This window comes from Natator depressus, chromosome 9 (genome assembly GCF_965152275.1).
Source record: "Natator depressus isolate rNatDep1 chromosome 9, rNatDep2.hap1, whole genome shotgun sequence".
In the NCBI taxonomy this organism is placed as follows: Eukaryota; Metazoa; Chordata; order Testudines; family Cheloniidae; genus Natator; species Natator depressus.
This window is the reverse complement of record NC_134242.1, coordinates 26,962,482-26,974,627: the sequence shown is the minus strand read 5'-3', so window position 1 is coordinate 26,974,627 and position 12,146 is coordinate 26,962,482. Positions and strand designations below refer to the sequence as shown.

General features: G+C 40.1%; 1 protein-coding gene across 1 annotated transcript in view; it reads left to right on the top strand.

Moving 5' to 3' along the window:
• MED12L (mediator complex subunit 12L) overlaps nt 1-12,146 on the top strand; it is a 328,770-nt gene that overhangs the window by 157,235 nt on the left and 159,389 nt on the right. The gene's annotated exons all lie outside the window — the stretch shown is intronic.

Here is a 12,146-nt window from a genome sequence, read left to right as displayed (position 1 = left end):
TTCCGATAAAGGACCCTGCTTTCATTTTCTTTGAACTTTTTTAAAGTTCAAACACTTGAGCTGAGATTTTCCATGCCAGATATCTGCCTCAGGATGATTTTTTTTGTCTTTGTTTTTCCCCCCAAAATTATCAGCCAAAGTGGTTCAGCCATTTCTGAGAACAAAGCTAGGGAAAATATATTGTTTTACTCATTAAAAATATTCTAGTGTCCTTTTCTTTGAAGAACGCTAGTGTACATGTTCTTTGGAACAGGGACTTGAAATTTGGCAGGAGGGATGGCCTTTGTGTTAGGAAGATGCTTCTTGGCACCCTTGTGAAAATCTGCCCAAATTTGGCCAGGTTATAAATCTTTGAAAAGTCAGTTGGCATGTGCTCAGTAAAAACATCTTTGATATTTTAGCAGCTAAAATCTGTGAAGATCACAGAGCACGGTCAAGTCTCTCTCAGCTCCTGTGTGTGACTAGACCGTGCATGTTCCATCCCCACTGAGCATACTCCATGCCCTCAGAGCCTCCTCTGTGTGATTAGATTGAGTGTGCTCAATCCTTTCAGCGCCTACCTGTGTTGACATGTGCATGCTCCATCTCAGAGATACTTCAGTGAAGCCAGACTTGCCCTGCAGTAGCTGTTCAGGGCTAGGGTAGGACCAGGCAGTGAAACTGAGAGCAGGGAGCCTGTTTTTCCTGTGCTGTTGATGACCTACCCTGCTGGCACCCAGACAACATGGAGGAGGAAGTCACTTGATTCAAATGCTGAGGGGACAAAAGCTGGGCCAAGGGGGAGGGCAGGGAGTAAATTGAGACAAGGAATCTGAGACTGGAAACTTGGAGGGGGGTGACTTGAGACCAGGGAGAGGGAAGGCTGGAACTGGCTGAGCAAGGAGGCTAGACTGGGATCTAGTGAAGGAAATGTGTGTCTGTGGAGGGAGGCAGACTGGGAGCAAGTTGGGAACACGAAGGTTGGGTGAGGAGCTGGGGGAAGGGGAGGAGACTGGGACTGGCTGAGCAAAGAGACTGGGATAAGGAGCCAAGGAAGGACAGTGCGGAAAACAGAGAATGGATGAGGAGCCCAGGGAGGGAGACTAGGTCTGAGAGCCAGTGGGAGGGAAAGGAAGAGGCAGATTGAATGTGGAGGCCGGAGGGCAAAATCAGCTGGGCAGGGAGAGTGGGACAGGAATGAAAATCCCGAGGAGTGGAGAGTGGTAATAGGCAGGCCAGGAGACTGGGACAAGGAGCCAGGGATGAGGAAGAGGCAGCACAGGCACAAGGTTGGAGGGGGTCAGGCAGAAGGTTCAAGTTTAGGGGAAATGGGCAGAGGAGTCTCTGCTCACGACTGTATGATTCTATCCAGAGCCTGGAATGGAACTCAGGATTCCTCAGTCTCATCATTCCTCTGCTGTCAACAGATATCTGGCAAAATGTTTCATCCCCCTCTAGTGCTGGTCCTCATAAAAGATAACTTACACCTGGAATCAGTTCCTCCATTAGCGCAAGTGGCAGAGGTCAGTGTGATGGAGCTGAAGGTTACAACCCTACTGCTGAAGCATGTGGATATCAGTATGATTCCACATGATGGAATTGTTTTTCACTTTCTATTTTAATAAACTAGGAAATTACACACACGTACATGCATGCTATGTTAAAAGAACATAATTAAGGTTGCGGTCAAGCACTCAAAAAATAGGAAGTGCCAGAATTAAGGCTGCCTGTGCAACCTTAATTCATCGCCTATTCTGGGTATACATGATAATGCAGTCTTTAATGATGTGATTGCATGCTTTTTTTCTCCACAGGACACCTGCTTTATTCATTGTACAGGAAGAATGAGGGTTGTGTAGTAAGGGAGCTATTTTCTGTAAGACCAAGAAGTTGGAAGGTATTCAGTGAATGAGACGGGCGCTGTGCGTAATAATAAGTGCATGGAGGATTTGGGCTCTTATAAGCATTGTATAATGTGGGACAGAAAAACACAAAGACATAAGACATGAGGAGATCACTACAGGAAGGTTTTGTGAAACAAGATATCTTGGACGAGAGAGACTCGGGTAGATGTACCTGCTTGTCACTGGGAGGCCTTGCAGGTTATTCTAAGTGCTAATGGGTCACATGGAAGATGGTGCAAAGCAGAGATTATATATCTCTCTGCTTTGCATCATCTTCCATGCGAGAGAGAGAGATATAATGTGTGTGTGTGTGTGTGTGTGTATGTGTGTATATATATATATATATATATATATATATATATATATATATATATATATATATATAAATATTAGAACTGTAATTGTTCAGCATAGCTTGGCAGGCAATTTAAACAGTATTATGATTATTACTATGCAGACTGTGAAACAAAGGGTACACCTACTGCATGTTGCCTTGTTTATTTCTATCAGTAGATGAGATGTTGAATAAATTAGTCAGTGTGGCTTCTTTTCCTGTTTCTGTTGCAGTCTATGGGCATGAATCTGATCTTTGATGTGGAGCTGAGAAGTATGCTGCTTATCTTGTAAAATCAAGCCCTTGCACTTTTTTCGGTTATAACTCTTGCTAATATCATTATAAAGAAATGTGAAAGTTAATATGTGTTTTTAAAGGCCAGATCTTTCTATATGGTCTGCTAGCATGGACCTTTACACCTGTGTGGGATCCAAAGGGTCCAAGCTAGTCAGATCCTGTTAAAAGATCAGGCCTAAATTTCTTCTATGTACCTCAGTTGATCAGAAAATGGAATTTCCTTCTTGTGGGAAATTCAGATATTTCAAAACTTGTCAGAGTTTTGAATCAGAATGAAAAGTTGAAATTTTTAGTGAGAAGGAAATTCTGCAATAGTTCATTCTGATAGAATCATATCATATCAGGGTTGGAAGGGACCTCAGGAGGTCATCTAGTCCAACCCCCTGCTCAAAGCAGGACCAATCCCCAACTAAATCATCCCAGCCAGGCCTTTGTCAAGCCTGACCTTAAAAACTTCTAAGGAAGGAGATTCCACCACCTCCCTAGGTAACGCATTCCAGTATTTCACCACCCTCCTAGTGAAAAGTTTTTTTCTAATATCCAACCTAAATCTCCCCCACTGCAACTTGAGACCATTACTCCTTGTTCTGTCATCTTATACCACTGAGAACAGTCTAGAGCCATCCTCTTTGGAACCCCCTTTCAGGTAGTTGAAAGCAGCTATCCAATCCCCCCCTCATTCCTCTCTTCCATAGACTAAACATCCCCAGTTCCCTCAGCCTCTCCTCATAACTCATGTGTTGCAGTCCCCTAATCATTTTTGTTGCCCTCCGCTGGACTCTTTCCAATTTTTCCACATCCTTCTTGTAGTGTGGGGCCCGAAACTGGACACAGTACTCCAGATGAGGCCTCACCAATGTCAAATAGAGGGGAATGTCCCGCGATCTGCTGGCAGTGCCCCTACTTATACATCCCAAAATGCCATTGGCCTTCTTGGCAACAAGGGCACGCTGTTGACTCATATCCAGCTTCTCGTCCACTGTAACCCCTAGGTCCTTTTCTGCAGAACTGCTGCCGAGCCATTCGGTCCCTAGTCTGTAGTGGTGCACGGGATTCTTCCGTCCTAAGTGCAGGACTCTGCCCTTGTCCTTGTTGAACCTCATCCGATTTCTTTTGGCCCAATCCTCTAACTTGTCTAGGTCCCTCTGTATCCTATCCCTACCATCCAGCGTATCTACCTCTCCTCCCAGTTTAGTGTCATCTGCAAACTTGCTGAGGGTGCAATCCACACCATCCTCCAGATCATTTATGAAGATATTGAACAAAACCAGCCCCAGGACCAACCGTTGGGGCACTCCACTTGATACCGGCTGCTAGCTAGACATGGAGCCATTGATCACTACCCATTGAGCCCGACAATCTAGCCAACTTTCTATCCACCTTATAGTCCATTCATCTAGCCCATACTTCTTTAACTTGCTGGCAAGAATACTGTGGGAGACCGTGTCAAAAGCTTTGCTAAAGTCAAGGAACAACACGTCCACTGCTTTCCCCTTATCCACAGAGCCAGTTATCTCATCATAGAAGGCAATTAGATTAGTGAGGCATGACTTGCCCTTGGTGAATCCATGCTGACTGTTCCTGATCACTTTCCTCTCCTCTAAGTGCTTCAGAATTGATGATAAAACATTATAATATAAAGTATTATTTTAAATGTATGTAATATAAATAACACATGAACATAATGAAATTAATATAAAAGTCAAAATGAATTACAGTAGTTAAAATGAAACATTTTGGCGTTATAGAAATGAAATGAGAAAGTTTAAATGAATTGTTTTGACTTTTTCCTGTCAAAAACTTTTCTTAAATAGATAGATATGCTCCCATAAAACTTAGATTTTGCTGAAACTGCATTTTCCTGAGAGAAATTTGTTCTGTCAGATTTGTCAACCAGATGTCATTTCTATATTAAAAAGGTGATTTGTTTTTTTTTTGTAGAGCAAAGCAAATGCATGGTGGACTATTGCCACCTTCTGATTGTGCAGTTTAAGTGCACTGCCTAAGATACATTTAAACTACCAGCGCTCAGAACACTCAACAATGGGGGCCTGTAATCTCTTGATTTCTGTTTAGACTGGTGATATTTTTGTACAAACTGCTTCTACTCTAACCAATTTGCTTTAATCCACACTGAAATACGTATGATTGGAGAAGAGGAAATTCACAAAAACATTACACAGTTTACTGAACTTGACTCAAACAAGCAGACCCCTTTTGCTCCTTTTAGCGAAATTTAGTTTGACTGCTACTTTTTTTCCATTATGATGCTAGTGTTCCAGAAAGTTGCATAGTAGCACTCAAAAAAAAAAAAAAAAAAAAGAGAGAGACAGACTTGGGCTACCCTGCCTGTATTGACAGTGTGAAATATTGCTGTTTAAGCAGTTTCACACTTCAGACAGTTACTGAAGTACTCATTACTGTAAACGGTCAGCAGTGATGTTAGTATTCCCTGCCAGGTAGAGCTTGGTGGAGGAAATTTTGAAATTTTCAAATGGAAAAAAGGAACAAAATTTTCATTGTTAGCTCCACTGCCCAGGGAATTAATTACTACTGCTGTTTTTTTTGTTTTGTTTTTTGTTTTTTACTTAGGGCTTGTCTTCACTACCATGCTAAATCAGCGCCGCCACCATTGATGCAGCAGTGCCGATTTAGTGCGTCTGCTGAAGACGCATTACGTCGATGGAAGAGCACCCTCCTGTTGACATAATTACTCCACCTCAATGAGAAGTTGAAGCTATGTCAGCAGGAGAACGTCTCCCTCCAACATAATGTAGTGTAGACACCACTTTATATCACTCGGGGGGTGTTTTTTCACACCCCTAGCGACGCAACTTATGTCAGTTTAAACAGTAGTGTAGACAAGGCCTTAGTCCTTCAACTGGGAATACCATGAACTAGTAACGAAAGGCATGTTGGTCTGGTGGATTAAGTACATAAGAGTCGGTAACTTCTTAACTCTAATGCGAGGTCTGCTGCTGACTGTGTGTGCTCATAGATAAGGTTATCAGTATCACTGTGTTGGCTTGATCATTTGTAAAATGAGAATTAAGCAATTTAGAAAAGAAAAAAAGATATAAAGTACCACGTCCAAACCAAAATCACTCCAACAGTTGTTTCTGCATTACAGAACAGAAGTCATGATAAAAGTCAATTCATTTGGAAAAAAGAATGATCCCGTTTTTCAAAACCTGTTACGCTGTCTGTCACCTGGAGTTGTAATAGCCAAATATCGTCAAACTTGCTTGATTTTCTTCATTGTCGGGGGAAAAAAGAGGGAATGTGACACAGACACATCGGCATTACCATACTGGATCAGATCATTGCTTCATTATATCTAGTATTGTATCTCTGATAGTAGCCAGATGCTTCAGAGGAAGATGCAAGAAACCCTGTAGTGAACAACTGTGTCCTCATAGAAGAACATTTCTTCCTAATCAAAGTTAGTGGTTGACTTTTCAGCTGAAGTATGGGGCTTTATATCCTGTCTAAATGCCAGAGCTCTGATTGGGTTAGTAAACAGTGGTACAGCATTCTGGCACCTTTTTCATGCTGGCTTCTTGTTCTCCAGAACCTAAGCTTTTTTTTTTTTTTTTTTGGTATGTCTCTAGATATTTGCTGAGAGAATGTGTGTGCAAAAATGTGTTCTGATATCAGTGATTTAGTGATCCCTGCCTGCATTTGCAGAACCTGGAACAATATCTCTGAGAGGTGCACTGTTCATCTCCGTGGGTACTAACTCATCTCCTCAATGATAATACATTAAATGTCCACACTGTTAATGATATCATTGCTCATAAGCATATAGGAAAGGAGGAGGATCAAATTATAGATATTTGCACAATGTACTGTGATTAATGCCTCATTTCAGCATTATAAGTGAGTGGGCTTAGGAGGTACCACTTGTGATCTTCCCCACAATAAACAAACAAAAAAAAACCAATGCCAAGTTACCTAGCAGAGCATCTGAACCCTGCAAGGGAGAGATAATATCAAGAAGCCCAAAGGAGCATACAAGCCTCATTGAGAAAAAGCCAAGTAGTAGCCCAGCAGATCCCGTGTGTATTCAGACCACACGAAGTCTGAGTCCAGACATCATATGTGATTGCATTTGGAACATCTGCTCATAGTACTGTGGGAAGCATCTCTTGTAAGTAAAGTTTGGAAGAGTACAGCTGTGTTTGATTTTCCATTTTGACTCCTAACTGTAAAACTCTGGGTGTTCTCATTATCTGTACAAACGTTTAATATGTTTTGAATTCTTCTAAGCTTTTGACTTCAGTCATGTCGTGACAATGAGTTCCATAGGCATTTTAATAAAAAATATTTCCTTTTATTACTTCTAAATTGCTTTTCAGTTCCTTTGAATGCTCCCTTGTCCTGTATCATGAGAGAAGACTACCCAATTTACTTTCCCAGTACCATAATTTTGTATAAGTCTGTCAGGTCCCATTTAATTAGTCTCCTCACTAATGTAACATTTCTGATCTCCCCCCCCCCCCAATAATTTGTGTTGCTTATCTTTGAACTCCTATTTCTGCCATACCATGACCAGAACTGAACAAGGGTGAGGGTATTCCAGGAGTTTAAGTGATGACATAATATTTTCAGAATTATTTTCTATCCTATTATTTATACTTCTGAATATTTTGTTTACCTTTCGAATGCTTCTGCACATTAAGATGTTTACATTGAACTTTCCATAATGACCTGTAGGTTTCTTTGCGTGATTAGTTAATTTAGTTTTCCTGGATATGAATAGTTCAAATTATTTCTTATTTTCTTATTTCTTATTTTCTTATTTCTTATTATTCTTATTTTTTTTTATTTTGTTTTACTTATCAGTACTGAATTTCGTCTGCCAGTGTATACAGCCCCTGAGGGTAGGCTTATCAGGTACTTCTGAAGGTCCACACTATTTAGTCTGTTCTTGATGAGCCAAAGTAACTTTGTGTCTATTTGACTTTTTCTAGATAATTGATGAATGTGTTATATGGTATTTATTGACTTGAGTAAAGTATTCAACATCATTCCATATGGTATGGTATTCGTCCTGAGAAACTGAGTTTGGACAGAATTGCTTGAAGATGGATAATACAGTTGTCTAAACAAATAAAAAGCAAGTTAATTTAATGACACGATATGCTATCATCATGATATGGGATATCGAGTAATGCTGTGAATGTCAAGCATTTTTTTAAAAGCATAGAAAATGAACACATATCTAACTAATTAGAATGGTGGGGAATACATGGGAAAGACAGAGAACACGTTAGAGGAAAATAAAAATTCAGCATGGACTTGATAAACTAGGGAAATGGGATTTGAGATCAATAAAATGAGATTCATGAAGGACAAATGCAGCATTGTTCATCTGAGGAGGATGACTCAATTGCACAAATTTAGAATGGTAGCATACTGGCTAGTGTTAGAGAGAACTAAAAAATCATAGAATCATAGACTTTACGGTCAGAAGGGACCATTATGATCATCTAGTCTGACCTCCTCTACAGTGCAGGCCACAGAATCTTACCCACCCACTCCTGCAATAAACCTCTCACCTACGTCTGAGCTATTGAAGTCCTCAAATCGTGGTTTAAAGACTTCAAGGTGCAGAGAATCCTCCAGCAAGTGACCCGTGCCCCACTCTGCAGAGGAAGGCGAAAAACCACCAGGGCCTCTTTCAATCTGCCCTGGAGGAAAATTCCTTCCCGACTCCAAATACAGCGATCAGCTAAACCCTGAGCATGTGGGCAAGACTCACCAGCCAGACACCCAGGAAAGAATTCTCTGTAGTAACTCAGATCCCACCCCATCTAACATCCCATCACAGGCCTTTGGGCATATCTACCGCTAATAGTCGAAGATCAATTAATTGCCAAAATTAGGCTATCCCATCATGTCATCTCCTCCATAAACTTATCAAGCTTAGTCTTGAAGCCAGAATTGTCTTTTGCCCCCACTGCTCCCCTTGGAAGGCTGTTCCAGAACTTCACTCCTCTGATGGTTAGAAACCTTCATCTAATTTCAAGTCTAAACTTCCCGATGGCCAGTTTATATCCATTTGTTCTTGTGTCCACATTGGTACTGAGCTTAAATAATTCCTCTCCCTCCCTGGTATTTATCGCTCTGATATATTTATAGAGAGCAATCATATCTCCCCTCAGCCTTCTTTTGGTTAGGCTAAACAAGCCAAGCTCTTTGAGTCTCCTTTCATAAGACAGGTTTTCCGTTCCTTGGATCATCCTAGTAGCCCTCCTCTGTACCTGTTCCAGTTTGAATTCATCCTTCTTAAACATGGGAGACCAGAACTGCATACAATATTCCAGATGAGGTCTCACCAGTGCCTTGTATAACGGTACTTAACACCTCCTTGTCTCTACTGGAAATACCTCTCCTGATGCATCCCAAGACCGCATTAGCTTTTTTCATGGAGATAGTCATCCTGTGACCAACCAATACTCCGAGGTCCTTCTCCTCCTCTGTTACTTCAAAGTGACACATCCCCAATTTATAACAGAAACTCTTGTTGTTAATCTCTAAAATTTAGGATTATGATGAGTTGTATTTCAAAATTTAACACTGATAAATTAGAGGATTCACATAAGGTCAAAAACTAATCATGACCTTTGAGGAGAGATTAAAGAAAATTTAATTTCTATAGCCTGCAGAAAAGAGAGAGATTTATGAAGGTCTTTGAGTATGTACAAGTAGTTCACAAAAGAAGTGTGCATGTGGTGAGGAGTCCGGGGAGGATTATTTTCAGTAATCAGCAGATATGGAACAGGAAGAAAAATTTTATGTTGAATAGAAAGAAATTTGTAGATAATGAAACAAGTTTTCAAGGGAGGCATGGAATACCTAACAAATAACTGTCGAGATACTGAGGAAAAAATGAATACTGTCCAAAGGAGGAGGATCTAGATATGAAGTCTCATCCATAGCTTATAACTATGTCTGTGTGCTTTCTAAATTCCAAAATTTCTCTCATTTAAAAAACCCAAGCCCCCATTTTAAATTCTCCATTCATTCTTTACAGAGCTCATTTTATCTGTGCATATATGTGTTCCCCCTATTCCAAATTTGCTTCTTCTCTGGCCACAAAGTGAATTTAAGCTTATGTGTTTTGTCTCATCGGGATTATTGATTTTTACACAGCTTCTTTATCATACTCTATCTCTGTGCTAAAATGGCACGAACAATTTAAACATACGGGAAAAATGCAAGAGAAGCTTATAAATCAGAATATCAATAGTGTAGAGAATATATGATAAAGGACAAATTATGCTGTATTATTGTTAGCCACACTATAACCCTCATTTAAGAATGTGTCTGTGAGCTTTTTTTCCCAATATGCAATATAGTAATTCCTTATTACTCCCTTATAACTCTGAGATGAATTGTGTACTTACCCTTTTCTAATTATTTCAAATTGTTAATCGGTAGGTAAGATCACTGCTATTTTGACTGCATTTTAAAAGTAGCTCATAGTACTTAGTCTGGGGATAATCTGTTAGTCAATATGTGTCATGTGGCTAAAACCCTGTACGTTGCTTTGAAAATGTACCAATAAAAGCTTTACTTTAGAATGTGGACCATCTGAATTAAATGATGGACTGACCAGTTCACAAACATAAGGCTTGTCAGTGTCCATTCAAGGTAAAAAGTGCTGGCTCACAAAGTTTGCCTAGGCTTCAATTTAAAAGAATTCCCCACATATTCTTCATTCATCTGGAATAACTCATTAGTTAGCACCCTTCATTTTGGCACACTCTGATACACTAATTGATGCTCTGTGCAGCTTCCCTCCCCCATTCCCCACCAATTATGTCAGCTCTTTCTTTACTCATCCACTGTTATACTATTCTGGATCACCTCTATTTCACAGTTTGGAGTAATAGCCCCTGTGAAGGGACAGTATGTGTATCCCATGGCACAGAGAGCATTGTGGGAGCTCTTTTCCAAAAAGTGAATTTCACCTGCTTGCATACACAATATTATATTTTGCCCTAGCTTAAAACTTCTAGAGCTTGAAATGCATGTGTGAGTGAGCATATATCTAGACCCTTGTATGCTGAAATAGACACTGTACTCATTTACAAGACAAAAGTATAGGAAAGAAGAGAGTGCCATCTTTTTCTGTGAATGATTTGAAAATTTAGGGTTCCATCACACATTTGCTGATATGCTGTAGCTCTCATTGTCATCACTGGGGGTTAAGTTGCTCAGCACCTCACAGGAGCAGTTTCTTAAGTTTTTGTTCATGTTGTACTTATGCACACATAAGGTAACGGTATGCAACCTTTTTGTTTTCTGTTCAAATGTTCATATATCAATTTTCAGTAGACGCGATTGTTTCAGATGAATCTTTTCTTTTGCCAACCATGACTTCTTTATTGTGCTTTTCTCACTAAAGTCTGGGGGATGGGTCTGGGGACAACTGGAGAAATTAAATTTTTTTTTTTGTATTTCATTCTCTTTTCTAAAGTCTATTACTATAATCTTTCCTTATTTAAAAAAAAAACCACAGACACAGAATTAAGTTAGGTCATCAGTCTGAAATCCATAAATCAAGGTGAAATTAAAAGCTCTGTTTGTTTGATGCAGATGGTAGGTTTGAGTCTAGATAATACTGTGATTGGCACTTTATAAATCTTGGAGAGCTAGATATATTGAAAATAGAAAAAGGTGTCTCCGCTAGATGGTGCTGTGTAACTTGTCTATTTTTATAGTAAGCAGAATCTGTTGCTGAGCCTCTCATCCATGAAAAATTAGTCCTATACCTCTTGCACTCATAACGAACTTTCTTAGCTCTGAGCTGAAGTTATTACAGTCTTCTTTCGTGTGTCATACAATATAGCAGTATGTCTAGCAAAGAGGGAAGTATAATACTTTTAGTTCTATTTCATTGTATGATTATTTGATCTGAGGCATTTAAAAATTAAAAAAATAAAAGCTGGAGGCAGGAATTACACCTAGGGTATTGCACACCAGCACAGGAATTAGTTTCCAGCAAGATAAAACCATCCCCTCCCTATAGCTATTTCCCTTCTAGTTGGCTAAAAAGAATTTGACTCTTCAGCTGTACTTCAGGGGCAAAATGCTGTACTGTATTGTTTGGTGAAAATACAACATATGGAGCCTCTTGCCTGTCACCCCAGAATCCAGGCCTGATACTTTCCTATCATCATTTTAAGATCTCAGATAGTAATGTACTTGCTGGTCCTCTATCCCCCAGATGTGCCCGGGGCATGCTCCTAGTCCAGCCATCATACATATGTGCAGGCAGCCAAGATGGTGCACATTCTGCTCTGTTTCTGAGCTGCAGTAAGGAACATATTGCCTCTAATCCCACTGACCCATCTGGCCCAGTACTAGTAGTGAGAGCTGTGAATTCTCTGCTGCCCGCCCTCTTGCACCTCCCTTTAACTGGGTTAGGGTACAATGTTGCCTTTAGTGTCCTTGTTCGTTTCTACAGAGAAGTAGTGCTGAGTATAGGCAGGGATTCAATGAGAATAAAGGTTGATATTAAACATTTTCCTTCCGATTTTTGTTAAGTGGGATAGTCAATGGAGCTAATTAAACTTCAAGCCAGACGGAATAATACCACCTATGGATTAGTGAGATTGCTC